General features: G+C 36.6%; 1 protein-coding gene and 1 pseudogene across 3 annotated transcripts in view; both read right to left on the bottom strand.

Moving 5' to 3' along the window:
- Positions 1–24562, bottom strand: part of AMPdeam (AMP deaminase) — a 334349-nt gene that overhangs the window by 247119 nt on the left and 62668 nt on the right. The gene's annotated exons all lie outside the window — the stretch shown is intronic.
- LOC150076128 (recombining binding protein suppressor of hairless pseudogene) lies at positions 10722–12084 on the bottom strand (annotated as a pseudogene).

Genomic DNA, 24562 nt, shown 5'->3' with positions numbered 1-24562 from the left:
ATGGTGAAATGCTCCCTAAGCTGAATACAAGCGAAAGGCGAAAAGGTCCCGTGTTTGATACAGGTATGCTCGTAGCTACATCTTACCGCCATATAAATAAACAATACCTTATATAAATATAAAAAACTACTTTTTTCGAGAACAAGAGCCCATCTGCCATTTTAAGCACTATTTTCGTGTTTAGCAACCCAAAATCTAAAATCTTACTTTCATGCCGTAACAAGATATGACCCAAAATCTATTGTTCAGTGTAATGTTTGGAACAATACTACGCATTAAAACTTGAAGCCCTAATGTGATCCCTATCATAGCTGTCGCACCATCTATCATTGTTCCATAGAGATGAACCCAGGGTAAATTATGTTGATTAACAAAATCTTGCAATTTACGAAATATATTCCAGAATTTCCGCATGGTTTAATCGAACTATCAAACAAACCTTCCTCAAAAAGAAGGCGGCCTACCGACGGTGCAGGAAAACTGCTGACGCTGAAGACTTAAGCGTCTACAAAAAGGCAAGGGCTCTCTTCTTAAGACACAAGAGATTAGCCTGCAAAAGTTGAAAATATCCAAGACTAAAAAAAAAATTAAATAAATAAAAATAATAATAAAAAGCCACAAGCAAATCACTATGATGAAGAAACAATTAAAGAATGGACTGAGCTACTTTTCAACAGGCTGACCAACCACATATAGAACACCCTGTTACACTTTTCGGCCCTCCTTTCAAATCTCCAATCCCACTCTTAACCATTACCCGAAGCCAACTGATGGAGATCGTCAAAAAACTACCACTGAAAGCCATAGTGGGCCCAGACTGGATTCCTCTGTTTCAAATAAATATCTGTAGTACATATATTATAGATCTCCTGGTCCATATTTTCAACAAAATCCTAGAAAGTGGAAAGGCCCCAGAGTTTTGGAACACGTACTATCCAGTCCCTAAATGCAGATTCTAGTGGCCACAAGATTTTAGACTTATTGCCATCAGCTGTGGGTTACTGAAGATATTTGAAAAAGCATTCCATTGCAGACCACTGTTTCAATTACAGGATCCCATCTCCATACAGTGATTAAGGGGAGATCTACTAATAGCAACCTCATGTCTACCCTTATAAGAACCCAGAAAGCCCTCAACGTCGAGGCACAACTTGGTGTTATTTTCATTCATATAAAAGTGGCCTATGACAAAATAGCCATAACAACTCTAATCTCCATTCTCCAGCATTACTTCAACATTACAGGCAATACTCTCAGTATAATTAAATTAATCCTGGAGCTTAGGCATCTCATCATCTCAGCTTACAGAGAGCATGCATTACTAATAGGGGTGTTCCACAAGGGGAGTCCTATCCTCAACCCTATCCCTATTTGCTGCAACTGTAGAGCCTTTCCTAGCATCGCAAACTGACTTCCAGCCATACTCTGATGACCTGAAACTTTACGTCACATCTTCTGACCAAAATCAGGTTCTTAGCACTACTCTGTACACAAATAAAAATATCCATCAACTTGAACAATATCTGGCCTCAATCAGATTGCAGATTAACCAACCAAAGGCAGTTCAAATGTCTTTCGCCTGGAAGAAGTAAATGATATCAATGTTATCATCAATGGATCACCCATTAAAAAAGTTAAAACGCCCAAGGACATGGGTGGTGCTAACATAACAGGCTCATCTTCTTAGCAAAAAAATAAATTTATTCGGTTATGTGAGCGAACAGTCAGGAACTAACAGGGATTCACAATGCTGAATTGGTCAAGAAATACGTCCTCCGATGTCCCTATCCCATATCTCTTTGTCCAGCAACTATTTGGTCCTCTGCCCCTACAACTCAATTCAACAAGTTCCCCAGCCTGGAATACTGGCTCCCGAAATGGCTGAACTGGCAACCAGTACACTATTTCTAGGGCCCAACTCTACATCAATCTCGAAGTCAACCCATGAAAACGACAGATTGTGGCAGCTAATCTTCTTTCAGTGGCTAGACTAAATCACAAGATGCCTTAACGCCCCTGATATCACAGACCTGAATAAAACTGAATGAATTGCTGGAAAAAGTCAAGGGGACTTAGGCTCCCACTCAGAATCAGTTTCAACAACCTTAAAGGACTGAGATGCAATGTATCCTGGAAACAAGATTTGATTAACAATCTGGCCATCGATCTTGATCAATTCTGCCAAAAGAATGCATGCAGACTCCTGAAACTAATGGACATAGTCTATTGTTATGACTTTCAAGAACACCGCCGGAAGGAAAAACGACATTGACACGACAATGCTTCCCATGACAGGATAAATAAATGCTGAGATAAACAGGAAAGGAGACAGGAACATTCAGGGACAACATGTGATGAACTGCCTCAACTAAAGCAATCCTTTATATTATTATTATACATATGTTTTATATTATTATACAGCACATTTTCGCCTGTTTATTGGGCTTTTCTGTTACTGCAATCTATCATAAATGGATAGTAACTCGATCTTATATAAAATAATATTTATTATTATTATTTTTTAAATTTGGGATACTCTGGTATCCTACAATATGGAATTTCAAGAATAAAACTCTGTAAATATCGTATACCTTTCAGGTTAAGCATACATGCTGCTCGATGTAACCCTGGACACATGTAGTAGTAGTAGCATGTGATGCAAGAAAGCAAGTGTATGAGCTTATGCAGCATCAGCCAAAAAAAAAAAAAAAAATGTCCCTGCTTTATGTAAATATCAACCCCTTAGCTCGGTTGAGATGACAAACAGTGATCTAGACTTTGAAAAAAAAATCATAACTGGTGATGAATCCTGATGCTTTGCGTACAAACCCGAAACAAAACGACAATCGGTTGCACGGATTGGAGAAAATTAGCAGAGGCATAAGAAACTCTGGTTCTAAAATGCTCTAACGATGTTTAGTGATTTTTTTTTTTTTTTTTTATTGGCAAGGAGTTGTGCGCAAAGAATTTGCACCGGAAGGGCAGACAATCAACTCAGAATTTTACAGAGGAGTGATGGACAGACCGTGGAAAAGAATTCGACATGTTAGGCCAGATGCGGCCGAGTCAGGTGAGTGGTCCTTGCTTCACGAAAAGTGACCACCGTCAAGCAGTTTCTCGAACGAAAGGGCGTTACAATGCTTCACCTGCATTTGGCACCTGCTGATTATTTTATTCAGCAAAGTGAAATCCCACCTGAAGGGACACCATTTTGACAGCGTTTCAGAGATCCAAAAAAGCGTTTCGAGGAGTTAAATAGGGTTCCAACGAGCCGTCTAGAAGTTGTACGACTGTGCAAAGAGGTGTATCGAGTTACGAGGGATGTACGTTGAAGATTAAATGAAAATAATTTTTTTCCTTGAGATTGATTGTTTATGAATCCTAAACATTTCAGACGCACCTTGTATATCTCACAAATGCTATTAAATGTGCAGTATTAGTAACGTTCGTGCTCTCGTCGATTTGCATACTTCATGCTTTTGTTGTTTGTAACTCCCCAATCAGTTGCTCCTTAATATCATCTGCCATATCAAAAATTGGTCGTTTCACTGTTGAATTACTCAGCGAGATCTGGTCCAATAATCCAGCTTCCTCCTTACGAAGTATGGAGGAAGCTGGACCATTATTTTTTTTCTGCTGGAGTTATGAGTTCTCCAGTAATGGGCTGTGGTTTCTTTTTCATACGGAATAAGTAAAGAAACTTTTGGTTCATCCCACAGCGAGAGTTCTGCTTACCAAAAGTGGCACACTGGGCACTCACATCCTTTCGTCCGGGCTTCGAGTCAAGCAAGCCGGGCTTCTCACCCATTTAAAGTTTGAGAATAGGTTGAGGTCGTTTTGGCCCCAAGGCCTCTAATCATTCGCTTTACCGGATGAGACTGGACATGGACATGTGTTATTGTTCGGGCGGCTCCTAGAACGTTAGTTCAAATCCGCCCCGTATTACTGTAGGTTTTAACAGACTCTTATAAACTAGGCCAGACTTGGAGTAGTGTCATGTTTGTGTATTTTATGTATGTTGTGTTGTTGTAGTAATGTGCTGGCCTCTTGGCTACCTAGAAGCAGCGATCGCCAGGAAGGCTGCTTCCAGATGCTCGTCCACACCACGGGAAGGTGGGCCAGTTCTAGTAGATGGGACGCCTTAGGTCTCAGTTTATGAGACAAATAAAAAATCATATATATATATATATATATATATATATATATATATATATATATATATAAAAACTCTGGGGGCCCGAGTTAAAAAAAATAAAAAATAACAATAAATAATAAAATTAATTAATTAAACAAAAATAGATTAATTAATTAAATAAAATTAATTATTAAATAAATAAATAAATTAAATAAATAAAAAAACTAGCCAACTGTAACTACAAACACCACGTTAATCACAGTTAATTATCCAAAGTTAAACCAGTTCTTAACTGTGGAAGCATACTTTTTAGATCAAATGCAGCTTTACCAAAGGTTTGTAACAGCTGAAATTTATCTCGTTCCATCAAGAGATGAAACACGCTTGTCCAGGAATATTTATGTTAGTAAATATTATTCATAAATATTACATTCACACAAAATGTGAAACCAATTTTCCTTGGCTCCACAAAAACACAATTCAGTGTTTGTTAATAATAGAGCAAATAGTTTCTCGTTCAATGAGCCATGGCATGTTATTATACACACAGCAACTCCAATGGAGCCTCCGCAGCCAGGTGGGAAGGAGCAACAGTGCGTAGCACATGCTTCTTGATTAGACCGGGGTTCGAGCCAGTCACCACCAAATACGGAGGATGCGGAAAGGTCAGGGAATGACCACCGCATATTCCCGGAGCAATATGGCCTTAGTTGCTAATGCTCCTAAAAATCAAACATCAGCAACTCCAATCCAGGCGTAAACTATTCAGCTACCCTTTTATCTAGGAGAAACGTCACCTTAGGAAGAAATAACTTTGTCACCCTTCCCGCTGTTCCAGTGTCCCATCTTGTTCGCCATAGATTAATTATCTCCTTTATAAACCGCTTCTTTTCCCTTTTAATATCTGCCTGAGTATCAATTGTAATGTTATGAAACGTAGCGGGGAATCTTTTTCTTAATCCGATAACAGTCCACGGTATATCAGGAACAAGTCCAAAGGAACAGCCCCGGCCAACACCTGAACTGCTGCAGTAGATACGGTCCTACACACACACACTCAACATGCTGAGAAGCATTGATCTTTGTATAGAGTCGAGTTTTGCTTGAAACCTCACCAACACAGCACGATGAAACCAAACGCCTGCTGCATATGTTGTCATGGGGAGAAATACTGCCTTATAATACAATGAGTCTTGCGGGATAAACTCCAGTCAGACTTAGAAACACGAATAACAGCAGAAGAGAACTTTTTCACTTTAGCTCCTAAATATATTAAATGTGGAAAAAAAAAAAAAAAAAATGATAGTTTATAATCTATTACTATTTCTAGATATTTAGCTTCAGATGTCACTGGTAGCTGAATACCATTTAACTTTATTTGTGGAGGTCAACCAGGGTCCAATTTTCTTTTAAAAAGCATCATTTTAGTTTTATACGGATTAATAGTTAACTTAGTTTTGTGCCCAGAGATGCAAATCGGTCAATACAATATCAGCATTATGTTCAAGACTAATCCTCGAACTCCCAGCCACTATAATTGTTAAATCATCGGCAAAGCTATTGTCCTACAGTTGGAAAAAGAGCGAGCTAACCAATTTTGCAAGACAAGGTTCCATATGAAAGGATCTAAGACTGAACGTTGGGGACAACCCCGATAAACCTGCTTTTTAATATAAAAGGTTTTAGATTTAACAATTACGTATCTATCACTACAATAACTTCCAAACAATTTATATAATTCTATTACTAAGCAAGAGCAGCTTCCCACCATACTGAGTTAAAGGCATCCTGAAAATCCACAAAAATGGCTAATTCATACTTTGAAGAAGAACTCTCGATGTGTGTTCGAAAGTCCACTAAAGCATCCTCTGCTGACTTTCCAGATGTAAACCCATATTGTTTATTTGATATCATTCCACGCCGCTCTATTAACTGCATAATGCGCAGAACCATCAACTTTTCCAGTAACTTGCCAAGGTTAGCTAGAAGGGCTACTGGCCGGTAGGATCCAGGATCTGAGAGGGGCTTACCAGGCTTTTTGATTAGCTTCAATAAAGCTACCTTCCAATTTGGTGTAAAATATCCTTCTGCAAGACATCTGTTATATAGTAGTAGTAACAACTGCGGAAACTATTTATAAAACACTGCTATAAATTCTCTCTATCAAATCATATCCTGGACATTTTTTAAATTTAATTTTCCAATTACACATGATAATTCATTAAGTGTAAATGGCTCCGCAGTTATCTGAGTTACATGTAAAGAATTTTCTCTTCTTATTGAAGTCTGATTTGACGTATCTTCCAAGGAATCATCTTGTGGGACTAGTTTATCAATTATAGCTTCAATGGAATCCATCCATCCTATTGTTTCTGCCGAACTTGTACGCACAGTATTAAAAACATCCGAATTGCGTATCTCTTTTAAATCTCCTTTGTAGCTTGTCTCTTGTAATTTTATACAACAGACCCCATGGATTCGAATTCCCCGAATTTCCATGTTTCCCTCTTACGAATTGTTATTGCTAGTCTGTAATCATTTTTCAGTGCTATGTACTCTTGATATAATCTAGCAATCTCACTGGGAGACCAGTGTCGATGCCGCTGAAATTGCCTCCTAGCACGATGCACCGATCTACTCATACGTCGAAACGCTAAATCTCATGACCACCATGGACATGATTTAATAGAACTTATCTTCTTTCTAGCAGACTTAGAGGCAGCCTTTCTAATAGAATCTTTAATATACCAAACTACAACCAATGCAGGTAGATTTATTAATTCTTATTGGATGAGACTGACTTCCTCGAAAGAAACCTCGTAACTTGCTTTCGGCGCTGAATATGAGCCCTATGTGAAACACCAGTCTTTGCCGCCTCACATCATTCTCATCTTTTCTTTCAGCTTGAAGTAATCGACGTCTTTGTCGAAAGTCCAGGGTGATGTGTCTTAAGATGCCATTCCAGCTTTCTTGGTTCCAATAATTCCAGTGATAGAGCCGACACGTAGACAACACACTACTGGGGTTTTGTCTTTTCCTTTTCACAGATACTAGTGAATCAAAACTTCATGAACGCTTAGTTGTAGTTCGTTTTTTTTTTTTTTTTTTTTTTTCCATCATGTTTATGAAGGGCGTTTGCTGAAATCGAAAATAATACGCAATTTTTTTATATTAAAAAGTTTCAAAAATTGAGTGTACAAAATCAGGTCCACTTCGATTAAAGTTAGTAAGTTAAGTAACCCTTAACTCTATTCAAACAAGATTATACGCGATTATGCTGGACTTACAATTCACTTACAATAAATTCGGATATGCTTACCGAGCAAGACGTAAAGAACGACTAATGCTAAGGACTCACTGTATGGAAATACACGATGTGAAAATATAGTCTCTTAAAATTTTTACTGTAGAAATTTAACGTCTTCGATCTTAACAATGACTCGTTCCATACAGCCATACAAAATGAGGTTCACATAGTTACACACACAGATAAATACTAAGTTAAAAATTGTTCCGGATATCTTTTCAAATGTTCACCTAAATGTTGACATTGTATAATCGGTGGATTGACTATTCCACTAGAGTGTAGTTAAGGTCAGAGAATGAGGGAAAACATTGTTCAATTAGCAAAGACGGCTCGCGACCCTACGCTTGAGAACCACTGGCATATTGGACCTTTGCAAGTAGGGAAAAGGATGTCATTGTCCCTTTATATAAGATAATGGTGAGACCACATTTAGAATATTGTGTTCAGCTGTGGAGCACAGCTTCTTCAGCACTTTAAGAAAGATATAGACCTTCTAGGAAGATTCAGATACGGGCAATCGGATTGGTGAGGAAGTGCTAATCGATGTCGTTCTTCATATGGACGAAAGTGCTGACTGCAAAGCTTGGCTACTAGACATTTAGGGAGGGGGGACCTGATAGAGGCATATATGGGCTTGAAGGAAATGAGTAAGATGAACGAGGAAGATATATTTTCACTGATAGGAAGAGCAAGGGAGTCATAAATATAAAGTTTTAGGGAATTAACAGAAGAAGGCTGCTAGATCTCATGAAGTTTACTTTTGGCAGCGTGTTACCCATTACTGGAATGATGGAGGCGGGGAGTTTGATAAGGAGCGAGAGTGCATAGCACGCGTTCCTTGAGTGGACCGGGGTTCAAGCCTGTGACTACTAAATACGATAAATATTTGTATTGAGGATATATTGTAAACTCTACTGACTTGGTTGTCGTGCCGGAGTATAAACAGAAAATTTAAAATTTATTTTAAATTCAAAGCAGAATTGGATAACCGCTTTTTTGGCTATGAGAAAGGTATGAACGATAATGGATTTTTTTTTGCAAATGCAGAAAAAGTCAACTTCCTTTCATTATTTAGCCATTATAATAATAAAATTCAGAGTACCGCGCCTACGTAAAGAGATCTCCAGACCAGATAATGAATGCGACTCTGTGAGAAGTGAATCTGCGAGTGTGATGATTTCGCACAAACATCCGAAAAGGAAAAGTGTAAGCAGGGAGTACGACGATGAATACCTGAAAAATGGAATTTTATTGAACAAGCAGTCAGTCCATTCGCTTGTAGCCCTCTGTGCGTTGTCTGTTATGAACCTTTGCCAATTAATGGCAGAAAGCCATCAAAAATCTTTTTCCGCATTTTCAGAGCACGCTGAACTCTGGTAAACGAATAGTTTTTCCAGAACATGCAGAAATGTTTTCCACACAGAAATCAATGACTTCTGTCATTAACAAGGGAGAGGCGAGCAAAACCAGACAAGCACAACAGAGATGCACTCTTAGTAGCAAAAACAGATAAAGGTCACACCATTGCCGAGGAGCTTTTAAAGCTAGCCGCAAAGTTAATGACAAATAATATTTTCGGAAAGAAGGCAGATCGAACTATTGACAAAGTCGCATTGAATCAATGATCGCTGGAATACAGTATGGAGGCCGGATTACTCTCGTGTAGTCTCTTCTAACAAATATTTCACTTTACAGCGTACGAAACCAGTGATGGACAGAGTATGAATCACCTTTTTACCCGTGTTGAAGTGTTTGATAACTTCTTGTTCTTCCCATTATTAAAAACATGCGCTATAACAGAGAATTTTTTCCAAACTTTTATACGTTGCCCCCCCCCCCCTTCAAATACTGCATGAGTTTCGAGTTTCCCCTTACAGAACAAGTGCAAATTAAAGAGATTTGACAAAATTCAGCTATGAGCACACATACTTTTATAAATTAATATTTACTTCTGAAAACAAAATTGATGGAATAAAATTTTTATTTAATAATAACATACAGTACAGCGAAAAAGTCACTAGTTCTCATGTATGTACATGAATGAACACACACCTTAGATGTTTTAAAAACTAATAATAATGAAAAATCTAGAGTCTGCGATCTAAAATCATATCTACCAATGAAAATATAAACTTGATATATCTGCTAAGTTTTCCCCTTTATTTCACTAAATGAAATAAAGGAATAAAAGAAGAATAATCAGTACGAAGCAAGAGAAAAGGTGGAGTGAAATCTCGAGTTGAAACGAGAAGCTAAATATTTACCATTAACAACAGAGTGGGAGAATCAAAAATATGAACGATGGTTCCTAAACTGTGGATTGAGCACCCCACATTTTGGGAAACTGTGAGAGAAGTGATTTTCCATTTAGTAATTATTTTGCAAACCTTGATGTGGACTGGAAAGAATGCACTGGGATCGACAGTAGCTGCGTACGCAGTAAGAAGGGCGTTGCTTTACGCATGATTGAAAACTCGCAAACTGCTCTATTCACGGTGAACAAGTGGCGGTAAAAAAAAAAATAAAAACCCTCCTAATCTTGATTCAGTATTGACGAAAGTAGTGAAAATTGTGAATACGATAAAATCGTGGGCACCGAGCATGCTGTGCAAATAAATGGGCAATGTGTATAAGACTGCTTCTTCACACAATAACAGGAGTGGCCAACTTAATTTGTGATGCGATCTACTTTTTTTTTACTTCAAAATGTGCCGTGATTTACCATCTCAAAAATTTCATTGCACAAGGTGCACAAATCGAGGGATGACTGTACACTTAAAATTCGTAGTGATCGACGGAAATTAAATCCGCGATCGACTCGTTGGTCAACCCTGCACTAGAGTATTATTAGTGACAAATGATGTAAGAAAGCAAAGTATCAGCAAAAAAAAAAAAAAGAGTACGCTGGCTGTCTAGGGGGGAAAGGTGCTCAAGAGTTTTTGAGACAGACGAGGTAAAAACATTTCTTTACCACTCTGATGAGGAGGGAAAATACAACAACAAAAATTAGGATAAGTTATTAAAAACAATTTGCAGAGAGCAGCATTACTCTCATCCCAGGTGGTAGATGACTTTCATCAACTGGTGAAATACCACCACTTTGCTTATTGGAGGCCTGAAGTGGTGAAACCCATGTTTAGTCTCTAGAGCAAAGTTTCCGGCATCCCCCTCCCCCATACTTCTCCTTCAACCCATGCATGGTACTAAGTACTATAGGTTTTGATACCTTTCGTGTTTGGGGTTTTCATATAAAAAAACCTGTTTCTATTTGCATGCTATCTAACACATTCTCAGGAAACCATGTGAAGCACTCAAAAGTTGAGAAACGTTCTGAGCATGCTCTGAGGGATGCAGACTTTGCTCCATTGCTGCACAATGAGAATGAGGCCCAAGTTCAGGAGTAAGTAAATATAAACGCTGTTGAATAAATGATGCCATCATTCCTTACTAAAGACCCAGGAACCTGTGTCGGTTGATGTGCTCACTGCCATCCTTCACGAAACGTTGACATGGCAAAAACAACACGGAGAATACTTTCCGGACACCTGTACATAGTTTCACGTTCCACTTATCCATAACAAACTTTTAGAACAGGAGTGAAATTCTCTCCAGTTAGTTCTAAGATGGCAACATCTCCTCTACCATTAAGATGCAAGCTATGTATAACAGGAACAGGAGTAACTGCACATCGTACCGGACCCATTCTTTCTTAAAAAGCGTATTCTGCTCTATCAGTACTAATTATAGTCATGAAGTTTTATCATTAATAATTTTCTTATTAGGTTCTATGGAACATAGTGTTGCCTGAAACTGTATAATTCTTTCTTGTGAAAGACGCAAATACATTATTTATTTATCTTTCATATAAAAGTCACATTTATGAAGCAGAGATACTGAGTCAGCATCCAGCAATGCTATCTGTTTGTCAACCTGACACGTATTATCAGCCTAGGAAGAGCCACGCCAGTGACAGATCATAATAGTTTTACAGTAGGTCATTAATGTACATAACCATCGCTCACTGTAAACCCTTCATATTCTGATTTCATTCTCATCCAAAAGATGCATTGTGAATGATCTACATTGTGTAGAGCTGGCATGAAAGTTGCCATTTTCTACATGTAGATGCCTGTCCTCACTGACTTCTTATGCGATTAAATCATTTTTCTACCTTTGCCTAGATGCAATACACAAGTCAGAATTTTTTTAATGACTTCTTTTTTGAGGATCTGGATATCATTTTAATTATTTTGCTGTGGAATAAATCAAGATCCTTTCCACTACCATAAAACATTTTCAAAGACACTAAAGTGTACTTTTATCAGAATCGCTGACGAATAAAATCTTTGCAGCATAACAATTCTTACCATTAAAACGTAGTTGCTTCATGACTGATCAGTTTACAATGCCAATAAATGCACACAGCTGAACAACCTGTTTTGTTTCTACTTTCCTTATCATTACCTCTTGTTTCTTTTTCCAAACATCCTCGATAGCATGAACACAAGGTGGAGGACAAAAAACCTTTTTTTCATTTTCATATAAGTTGTGTGCAACTTCAGTGTGAAGTATAAGGATTATATCTCCTCTTTCTCAAATATTCCTCCAGAGATTCCCTTGCTAACCTTTGATCTTTAAGCATATTTCTGGACAAGTCATTCCATTGCAGGTGGTTCAAAAAGAGGACGAGGGGATCCATGTGATGGGACTAACAGTGGGACAGTTAGAGAAGAATGATTATTTTTCAGAGGTACTAAAGATCGTTTGTAATCATCTCCAGGTAGGGTGACCTGCAGTGATAATTCACAATCAGGTACAGAATTTAAGCTATCTGTATAACAGAGTTCATGGGACCTTTATCAAAACGACCTGTTATGACCACTTGCCATAACAACAACATCAAAATGCTCGTTTGGTTTAGGACCGAAGAGATCCTCAGGATGGCTTTCATAGCTATTATTACCTCTGTGATTTCCAGAGACGACGTGGATGATGATTCGGCATACTGTGAATGATAATCGGCTAAAATAACCTTAACCACCACCTCCTGTTTATGACTTTCGTAACAAATCATGTTTATATCATGAGTTACCATAATATGAACAGAACATTGAATTATTAATATTTATCATAAACCACTCTTATACCACGTGGAGTTACTAATATATTTTATTTAAGCATTAGCCTAAACTAATATACATTGGGAGAAGTGTATTCCAGTCAGTGTGGGTTGGCAGATCGACCGTATTCAACAGTCAGGGGCTTGAGCCCCGGTCTACTCAAAGAGCGTGGCACACGGTATCACCCCGCAAACATCACTGAAAGGGATCGATATGGCGGTCGAGGTGCTCTTGTCTGGGGAGGCGTTATCTTGGATGGATGCACACAACTCCAGATACTGGAAGGCGGTACTGTAACCGGTGCACGCTACTGTACAGAGGTAATCCTTCTCCATGTACGTCTGTTCCGAGGTGCCATTGGCCCCGAGTTCGTGTTTATGGATGATAACGCCACACCTCATCGCACTACAGCTGTTGATATGCTTTTGGAAAGTGAGGACATTGTTCGTATGGATTGGCCTGCCCGTTCCAACGATCTAAATTCAATCGAACACATATGGGACGCTCTGGGGAGACGCCTAGCGGCACGTCCACACTCACCAGAAAATGTTCAGCAGCTGAAGATGGCGCTGACAGAGGAATGGACGATGTTACCGCAAGAACTTATCAACAACATTGTCCATACTGTGCAAAGCCTGCATCGATATTAGGGATGGCCATATCTCCTACTGAGGACCACCTCTTCCCTTTGTTCCATCTTTGGCAGTGATGCATCTGTATCATGGCAGCCAGTGCTATGTTGCCATTTTTGAATAAAGTCCCTTCTGTACCTCACGAGGTTCGTTTGGTATGCTTTTCCCATATCCAGGCCACTCCTATGAGAAGCTACAGGTGAAAACCTGACTGGTCCTTAAATTTTGCACATCAGTGTATTATAAGTAGAAGTATTGTTAGATACCGAAACAGAGTATTGAGTCAAAGTTGTTGTTACATCATAAGGCCCATGACTGCCCTGCTGATAGTTCTAGTCCACTGAAGCAGAGTAGCAGTAATGATCACTGTTCCCAAATCTGCGTTCTTTCGCTTCACAGTTGCTCAATAATACCATTAGAACTAAATAAACATTATGGGCTGCCATCGCAAACAAAAATTGATTAAAGTTCTTTACTAACAGATTTTCACCACATAAAATAAGAATTTTACATTATCTAAAATTTCTGAACCCAACTACAGTAATACATTTTAAACACAGTATAGACCGTGAGAAAAAATTGTAAATAACGGCCTAAAAGCACAGGATGATACTTGTCAAGGGGCGTATCTCAGCGATATATTTAACATCTCGAATAGCCTAAACCTGCCACTTTGGGGCAGAAATATCCCCATTTTTAAAGTTGAGAATAAGATACCAGAAGACCGAAACGTGGCGCAAACGGCTGGATCGGAGTTTGACTCTTTCCCAACGTTTGATAATAATAATGAATTTTCTGTTTATACTTCGAGATGACCGCATAAGGTCAGAGGAGCATTTTCTTCACTTATCGGAGAAAGAAACTGAAGACCTATTAGGCATGTTTAATAAACACAACCAAATTCTGCAACAGAACAGGAAGGAACACTTTCTGGACTGGACGCAACCAAAGAATGGATTCGTAATCTATTCGCCGCTATCTCCCAAGTTCAAATATTCAACTTTCTAGCTCCTGAGTGTGATGTGGTTGTAAACTCGTCTTATGGGGCGCTGAAATGCTGTTTTATAAGCACTACAACAGGGATTTGAGAAATCTCTGCAGAATTTCTGGGTTGGTCCACATCCAGTCCGAATATTAAGAACTATCTGACAAAGTCACCAAAACACTTGCTTCTATTCCAAGCGACCGACAATTGTGAGTAAGAAAGGAACCGAATGAATGTGGAACCTCATTGTGACGGATATAAATATCCTGGTGCAAGGTTTCAAACAATATCATTACTCTCACTGATAAGGAACAATCAGATTAGCATTATTAATTATATTAATGATCGGGAAAAGGGCGTCCCTGTGAGGAAAGACTTCAAATATGTGGGTTGCAGAGCTTGGAAACTAGGCGCCTTAGAGGAGACTTCATTGAGGTATTTAAGGCTCTGAGAGGCATAAGCAAAATGAATGAGGACGAAATTTTCACGGTTATAAATGATTCTATAACTAGGGGCCATAATTTCAAGTTACGGGGAGGGGAGTTGTTTGGACTGGATTGCAGGAAGTTATTTTAGCCAGCGAGTTATAAATTACTGCAATAAGTTGCCTACATGGGTGGTAGAGGCTGACAGTCTGGGGAAATTCAAAGGTCAGCTGGATTATTACCTACGGGAGGAAGGAAACGGGTTGTCCATTTCGTTTACTCTTAATTATTAATTATATATATTTTTAAAATTTTCTTATTATTATCATTATTATTTATTTTTTTTTTTGGCTGGCGCAGCATAAGCCGTGTGGCCATTACTAATACTGATTAATATGAAGGAATAAATATTATTCATTCATATATAACATGAACATGTAATAAATAAAATAATTTAAGTTAAAAAAATTGTGATGAATCACTGTTTTAAAAAATTACTTTAAACTGGTGTACAAATTTTATGGCGATTGCTCATGTAATGGTCCACGGTTGGCTCAAGTTAAGAAACGCTGATGTAAATTCTGAAGAGAAATACTCGCTAAACGCATGAATAGAGGATGCGATTAATACTATAGCAACTTTAGATTTCTATCTCTTAATATTGCTGCTATCTAGAAAACACGTTACTTCAACCTGGACGAGGTTCACTGATTTACTTTCAGCAAGATCTGCCATCTCAGATAGATCTTGCTGAAAGACATGAGTATCTAAGATGCCCCGAGTTCATCAGTTAAAGATTAAGAAGAAATACAGTAAAACTAGCAATCCTTAATTATATAAGAATTGAGCTGAAAGGAAATATTAGCACTAATGTAAAAGTGTTAATTTAAGCTTTTTTTTTTTTTTTTTTTTCCTGTAACGTATAATGGGAGCAGTTGAATTTAGAACAAACGCCACACCCATATACATGCACGCATGATCCCGGCACATCTACATTTTTAAGAATGATAAAAAATAGAAAAATCGCATTACGAGAGAGTTACAGCATGAATCATTACATACAATTAAAGGAATTCAAGGGTGGTTTATAAAAAAAGGAAGCTATAAAACTGCACTTTGAAGTTATGTGACCTGGTCCTCTCGGAATTTTCCATGCTTCAGTAGGTTTCAAAACATGTTTCTGAATAACGCGAAGAATTTAAAATTTTGAGATATAAAGTCAAATCGTTTGAAATTGATAGTCTGCAGTGGGTGTTGGAGGGGTTATATTTGTTAATTACGATTAAAACTTCGTAAAAGCAACGGAACTTGGGGACTAGTTATCCCGGACCTTGCCAAATTATACTAGATAAATAAATAATAATAAAAAAAACAACATTTATCTAGACTCCAGATAAATGTTATTTGTCTAGCCATAAAATTCAGTCCTCTCATACTCTGAAGACATACTAAGTGCACCCTGACATGGGACTTGTCGAAATTTACTTCGAAAGTTCTCCTGTGTCAGGTGCACGTTATAGCATATTCAAAAGAAGTTGTTTCATCCCCATTAAAATACATTTTGTCATAAAGAGTAGAATTCCCGGGTTTGAGTTTTTGGATACTGGACATTGAATCCAATCTTGCCTGAACAACTTAAGCTTTATAAACTTTCGGGAAGGAAACAAGCTATTTTTTTGTACGGAAGGAAGGGTGGATAAATAATTCCTATGGGAATTATGCAACCATATCTCCCGCGAGTTTATTCCTTAGACTGCTAATTCTGGTTGTGCGGAAGCGTTCTTGGTCGTGGGTACACCCATTGCATTTAAAATCAGCGCACCATAACAAAAATATACAGGTCGTTGTTAACTATTCATCGTGTGCATAACAATGCAGTTAATGTCTCTCGTTTATGGTAATCGGAGTATAAACAAACTATTTCTTTTTAAGTGCTCTTTTCCTGATTTATATGAAAAAAAAAATAATAATAAATAAATCGATACCAGTGTATGAAAAAGTACTCAAAATTCCCCGTAGAGATAAAAAAAAAAAATCGCACTGATCCGCTGCTCAGGTAGGAGCGAAGCACCCCATCTAGAACCACTGTAGGTATATGTGTGAAAGATAATTAACAAAGTTTAACATTTCATGACATGCACAGAATTAGTTCATAGTTTTAAAAATATCAAATTTCTATTAAATCTAAAAATATCAAATGCGTATTCTCTGACAAGCAGCCAAGGATGCTCCTACAGTGACTGGCAGGTTCAAGGGTCTTAACATAAGCACCTGTCCCAGATGGCTAAATATGTCACAAACAGTCACGATATATATTACCATGCTACACGGGAAAAATAAAAATATACAAATTCACTTACTGCTACAAAACATCGGGGGGGGGGGGCATACAATACAATAATCCAGAGGTTTTTTTTTTTTTTTTTTTTTTTACAGACAACGCTATCTCAAATAAAATCTCACAAAATCATGAACAGTCTATAAAATCTGGTCACGATAGTTCAGTTCCAAGCAGCAGAAGTCAATGGCAAAATATTCACGTTGAGTGAAATATGTAAGTCTCCTCACCAGAACAAGGGTAGGAAATAATTTATATATTAAATATAATAAAATGAAAATATATTGATGCAACCAGACTCCACAGATGCAGGCACCTGTGGGGTCTGGTTGCACGAATCTGCCGGTTGGATGAGCGTTACACAACTAAAAGATTAAACTCTTTAGTCACACCAGTGTATACACTATAATTCAATTTCTTTAGCTTAATTTTAAAATATTTATTTTCACACCTCTTACCACTGAAAACTTATCACTGTTTGTGGTTTTATGCCATAAATTGTCGAAAAGCCAAAATACCCTTTTCTAAAGTACATTACGATTTCCACCTTTTTTTTTTTTTTTTTTTAATGTTATATGAATATCAAATTTCTGTTTTGTGTAAACACAACACCTCTACGTTTTTAACAAATTTGCCGGTTTTTTTTGTTTTTTTTTTATGCCATAACGGATGGTCAGTTACGGATATTACGATACAAATACGCTTGCCTTAGTAACCGATACTTTCTTAGAGGCTACTGAGCGAAGGGCTCGCGCCTAAAAGTTTGGAATCACAACGTACGACAACAGTTTTCGTTAATTTTTTTGAAATTAGCTATGACGATATAAAATTTAATATAAAAAAAAATTACCACTGAAAAATTTACACCAAAAAATATTGAAATTATTAATATTAACAACTATACTGATTTTTATCAAAGTATCCTCCACGAGATTTTATCACTGCCTTACAGACATGGCATTTTGGCGATTAATTTTATAATCGTGTCTTGAGTAACATTATTCCAAGCGATCGTTATCTCTGTTATCAAGGTATCTCTGTCTCTTCCAAGAGAGTAGACCGAGATACCTTGTAAAAATATAAAAATTATGATAATTCGATATGGAGACCTATTTTTTTAATTTAATTCTTTTGACGAAATAGGTTGCTGTCCCTGATTGTAATGCAATAGTTTTGGAATAACGCTGAATGAAGCAAAAGAAAGCAACCTGAATCTGGACATTACGGCTACCTAGGAGTCAGCCAAAGTGACAATGACAACACAGATTTAAACAACACCTATCTATTATGAATAATCACTCTGAAAAATTAAAATCCAAATACCTGACTTAACTTGCAAAGCATGCAAAAGAAAGCGAAAACTTGCTTTCACAAAGTCCCCATGCAAAAAATAATATAATGATGCATCACATTCCAAAACTCGCCTTATCCGGCCACAGATAAGTCAGTTATGAAAGTTACGTTCAATTTTTTGAACTCTATTAAAATTTTGAAATGAGAACACACTTAAACTAGCTTATTTGTAAACTACGTTAAAATATGGCCTACGTTCCAAAACTTGTATGATCCTGTACATAAGACCGAACATGTGGGCTACAACTGGATAAGCAAATATTCTTATAGAACTTGGAAATTAGACATTTAACAGGAGACTTGACTGGAGGCGTATAAAGCTATGAGAGATTAAAGTAAAATGAAATGAATGAGGGTGAAATTTTCACTGTTATCAATGATTCTGGAACTAGGATTGAACAGATACCTAACCTAAGTGAGGAGGGAGTCAAACAGGCAGTTTATTTCATTGTTTATTTTTTAAAATATTTTTGCGGGGTACAGCAAAAACCTAGGAATTCACTGCACCATGGTGTTTTACAAGTCCAAAGACCAATTTTAACATAGAAATTTGAAACGTAACCAATTTATTTAGCGTTTGGGACTGTTTGGGTTTAATCGTGTCAATCTATCCTTTTTCATACCAATATACTAATTAAATGCTTCAGGGTAAAGTGTCTCTCATTAAATTTTCTTACTTAATATAACAAAACGCACAGTATTTGTTCAAATTTACTCAGGCTTTGGGTGGCGGGGGAAGAAGGCATTCGGCCACTACTGAGATTCACCACTGCCTATGTACCATTTTCTGTGTTTTTGTAAAAACAATTACTTAGAGTAGTGGAAGTGTCATTTCTGAATGGTGTACAGCTATAGTGGGATGCAAGATCCTTCATATAAGAGATTGTGCTGGCTCCAGAAAGCTGTTGTTGTAGAGTTTCAGGCACATCAGCGACTTAGAACATATTGCACCGTATATGTGTCTGAACTTTATATGTATTCTATGGTCAATTCCTGTTTGCTGGACGAAAAACATTACCGCGAGAAAAAAAAAAAAAAAAAACACCATGCAGACCTCGCCTGAGACCGACTAACTCGGCCACGTTGAAAAACGCACAAAAATTCCACGCGTCATTGACGGATTTCAACGTGGGACTTTTCCACCCAGTGTGGAGAGAATGGTGCTCCACTAGATATGGGGCATATTGAAAACAATGATAAAGGCATAAACTCTGCTCTTCCTGCGAGCATTCTGAGCGGCTTCCACATGATCTTAAACAACCCCAGATCTTATCAACCTTTGGACACGACGGAAAATACAGGGGGAGTGAAGAGGTCAACATAAAAGCACTACAATATGGCTTAATTCTGAGCCCTTGCTGTTACAGCACCTTGTGGCTATTTTTAAATTTCAATAGATAATGAAAATGTTTTTTGGTTTCCGTGTACAACTTTAAATTTACACACACACATATATATATATATATATATATATATATATATATATAATATATATATATATATATATATATATATATATATTAGTGGCGGATTCAGGGTAGGGGCCACCTTGTCGTTTTTTGGAAAATATATACCAATCGTTTAAATTCCCTTTAGCTACAAAAAAGCTTTTTTTTTCTTTTTCATTTTAACATAGGATTTTATATATTTTTGCATTGTACACACACATATTATACACATGTGTGTGCACACACACACACAGTAAACCCTCGCTAATCCGGATTTATCCATCGATAGATGGATCAATGTATTGTCTTTTTATACATTTATCAGGTGGTGCTGGCGTCGCAATCCACCGCCACTTGATTGATCGTTGTTGTGCATACCACTTAAATACAGCTTCTTCCAGCAAACACTTCTTTTGGCTTTTTTAAAATCAGTTCCCACATCGAATTTAAAGAAAACGTCTTTATTGATTCTTTTTTGTTTTTTTAATATCTGACAGTCTGTTGGCTAATATCAAATTCTTCAGCATTCCCCCCCCCCCCAGGAACACCATTTAAGTTGTTTACCACTTTGAACTTATTAATGATAGTTAGAAAAAAGTAACGTGTTTTCTTTTTATTCCACTTGTCAATTCTTTAGAACCAATTATTATATAAAGAATGTTAATTTATGTACATATATACCTATAAAGAAGTACGAAAATGAAGCGATATAAGCAATAACATCCGTCCGACTCAGAGTCAACAACGACACTGAACAACATGCAAGACAATGTAATGTATGTTCCGTCCCTCTCTACACAGTCAGAGTGATTATCTGCCTTCATAAATCCCACCTGTCTTTCAAAGTACTCGACTGTGAACAGAATTTTTCATATTTCGATCCGGATTAGCGAGGTTTTACTATATATATATATATATATATATATATATGCAAATTCAAAGGGTTATTTGCATAAGTAGTATTTTAACAATTTTTGTTCGAAAATACTTGCCTATCTTGAGGCAGGCGGCAAAGAGAGCTAGCAAGTTTATATTTTGTATTTATTTAAATGCATGTTGTTACAGTTAGCAGTCAATGTCTGGCTATTTCTCGCTTCCCATTAGCTAAATAGCCAGACATTGACTGCTAATTGCAACAACATGCATTTAAATAAATACAAAAAATAAATGTGCGTGTGCGCGCGCGCGCGCGTGTGATTCCATTATATATACATACAGGGTATCCAAAAAATGTATACACACTTTATCGGCCCATAACTCAGTAACCTTTTTTTCTTTTTCAGTTGCAAGTTGGTGGTAATAATGGAGAAGACCAGACTTACATTTGAACAGCGGAAATTTGTGTTGAAGTGGTATTGGAAGTCGGAAAATATCAACAAAGTCCAGAGACAGTTTAGGAGTGAATACCACATGAACCACAAATTTCGCGTATTCCTGATAAGTATGAAGTGAATGGCACTGTGCAAAATGTACACAGATAATGATCAGGACGACCTCGCATATCCCCGAGCCCCACGAGGTGCGAGAACTTTTCAGACAAACACCAAGGAAATCTGTCCGACAAGCTGCTCGCGAAACGGTAATCCCCAAATCCAGTGTGCATAATATTTTAAAAAGTGTAAAATGGAAAATGTGCATTCTAAGATTAGTGTAGGCCCTGAACGAAGATGATCCTGATCGTACGGTTGAATTTTCCAAGTGGTTTTTAAGAAAATCTACAGAGGACGCTGTTTGCCAATAAGATCGTTTGGAGTGATGAGGCAACATTCAAGTTGAGTGGTAAAATTAATCGCCACAACTGTTCATACTGGGCAACCGAGAATCCACACGTTACTGAGAAACAACATTTGAATTTACGGGCATTACAGTGTGGTGTGGATTATCATCCTTGGGTTTGATTGGATCATTCTTTTTTGACGCAACTGTTGCTGTTTACCTCAACTTGCTTCAGGAATCAATCATCTCACACATTCGTAAGCTATTTTAGGATGATGGTGAATTTTATTTTCAGCACGATGGGGCACCTCCCCATTTTCATCGCGATGTTAGGGCTTAGCTGGATGAAACTTTCCCAAACAGATCGATTGGACGAAGAGGCAGTGTTGAGTTTCCTCCGATTTCTTCAGCTCCTAACGTCATTGGATTTTTATTTATGGGAGGATACCTCAAAGATAAAGTTTATGCTACAAAACCAGCAACAATCGCTGAATTACGGTAAGCTATTGAAGCAGAATGTGCAGCAATATCAAGATGTATGCAATTCAGTTTCTCGACAATGTCAACAATGCCTGGATGAGAATGGAGGGCAATTTGAACACTTGCATTAAGGCATATTTTTTTCCCACATTTTTTCTTCATTATAAAATTGAATTTATGAAAATAACATAGAAGTTATTAACAATCAATGTGTGTGTGTGTTTGTTTTAAAAATCTCTTAAACATGTTTCGAGCTTTTTTTTATCATCTACCTTATTTTTGTTTTTATAAATTCATGGCATTTGTATTATATACAATTATTTGATCATTTAAGTTTTGTCAAATAAAGAACAAGTTAAATACTGCATAAATTTAATTGAAACTTTTTTTTTTTTTTTTCCTGAAAAATTCTAAAAAATAGATAAGACGAATTCTGGAATAGGGCATCTGAAATATTTATAACACAGTATTAAAAAAAAAAAAAAAAAAACTGTTGAATGATGTGCTGGAAAATGCGGAAGGAGTGGGATGAAGGAAGGTGTCAAGGTTTCTAAATACACGATGTGCCCATACCGGTAGTTAAAACATGTAGATGCAATCTCCAACATCGCAAAAAAAAAAAAAAAAAAAAAAAAAAAGAAACGGTGCGTGATTGACGAAGAGTTACGCTGCGTGATTACGAGTCAAAAGGAAATTCAACCTGCAGTTCAAAAGTCATTTCATCTGCACAACAAGCGCGTGTACAAACGAGTATGACTGTGGATATTTTCTAATTGAAAATGTTTAAGAGTTGCCCGTGTGGTTAACTTTCCCTACGAATTTATTATTTATTTATTACATCGAACTGCATTTTATCTTATTCTGTGATTAACACAAGTAAAAAGTAAATAACTAATTATTTTGTTGCCAACTTATAATATATAGAAGTAACTGTTTTCACACCACTGCACGTAATTGAGCGAATCGAATCTTTCATCTAGGGTTGTTGGATGAATTTTCATGAAATTTTATATTTGGGTCTTTTGGAAAAATTTCAAATCATCCCAAATTTAATTAAAATCGAACAAACGGAAATCAACATAGCGGATGCGCAGAAACTAAATGTTCTCAGTTCACGCATGAAATTCGCTGCTGTTTGAGAAACCATTTTTGTTATCAGTTTACTAAATATACAAATCATGATTATTACTATCTGTTATTATATTACTCACAGAGCCTGAAATGTTTCATTTCACGAGCTGTGAATACAAATACAAAACATGGAGTGAATATAAGTTCGCAAGCATGTGTAGTGAGGCGAAAACAGTTACTTTTATATATTATTAGTAATTATTTAGTAATTAACTAAATTTTATATATTATTAAAATTTTATATATTATTAGTAATCATTTAGTAATTAACTTCTCATTTATGTTTATCACTGAAAAAGAAAAAAAATAATAATTAATTTAAAACATAAAACTCAAACGCGCCTGAAATGTGATGCACTGCGTATTTATTTAGTAATTATTTAGTAATTAACTAAATTTTATATATTATTAAAATTTTATATTATTAGTAATCATTTAGTAATTAACTTCTCATTTATGTTTATCACTGAAAAAGAAAATAATAATTAATTTAAAACAAAACTCGAACGCGCCTGAAATGTGATGCACTGCGTATATTCCCAAACTTGTTTTAAATGAATTTTCAAACTTGCAATGTTTATTTCACTATTTGTGTAAATGTAGAACAAATCTCATTAGAGTTCAGCCACACATTTGGATGGTGGTGTAGTCAACGATTAATTCTTCAGATTCATATCGAATAAAATAAATAAATACTGTATAATATTTATTGTGGTACGTGAAAATATAATATAAATCACCATTTTACATGTACACTGAAAAAAAGGTTATTTGAAGTGAGCATGTTATATGACCACCCTTGATTAAGGATGAAAAGTTAAATGACAGTGGTATTTAAAAATAAACTGAAATTGGGCGAGAATGTGCAAAGCCTATATCGGCCAAAAAAAGTGGACAGTTGACGAAACTGAATGTTTTTATTCAATTCAGATTTTCTTTTACATCATGTAGTAACGCTCTTTCATCTGGTTATCACAAGCATGCTATTTTAAGGCAGCTAATTAAAGAAGTAGACACGCCATTTGGTCACTGCAACATAGGCAGGATAAACAACATTTCCGATGGAAAAGTTTCGGAAAATGTGGAAATGTTTTATTTCACAATCGTAGCTTCTACATTGAAAACTTGCCAAATTCCTTCACAGCGCAGGGGGGGGGGGAAGAATTATGTACGACGTACAGTCATTAGTAGGATATTTTATATGCGATAAGACAAAATTGATGCTGGTGCTATCATTTCCAATTGTTGGTACGGATATAACACGTGTAAATAAGTCTTATCTTAAATAATACCATTAAAATCCAGTTAAAGGACTTCGAGAGGAACATGAATCATTCCGCTGTAATAAAATTTCGTTTTAATGAATATCATTAAAATTTATTTCAAAAGTGCCACTATTCATTCAAATAAGTTCGACTGCACTTTACTAATAAACAGAAGTAACAATTAGGCTTTCATTTACTTAAATATGGACTAATAAATAAATAAATAA

The sequence above is a fragment of the Mastigoproctus giganteus genome, chromosome 13, assembly GCF_048544385.1.
Source record: "Mastigoproctus giganteus isolate SK-2022 chromosome 13, ASM4854438v1, whole genome shotgun sequence".
NCBI classification, from domain to species: domain Eukaryota; kingdom Metazoa; phylum Arthropoda; class Arachnida; order Uropygi; family Thelyphonidae; genus Mastigoproctus; species Mastigoproctus giganteus.
This window is presented reverse-complemented; position numbering and strand designations above follow the sequence as displayed.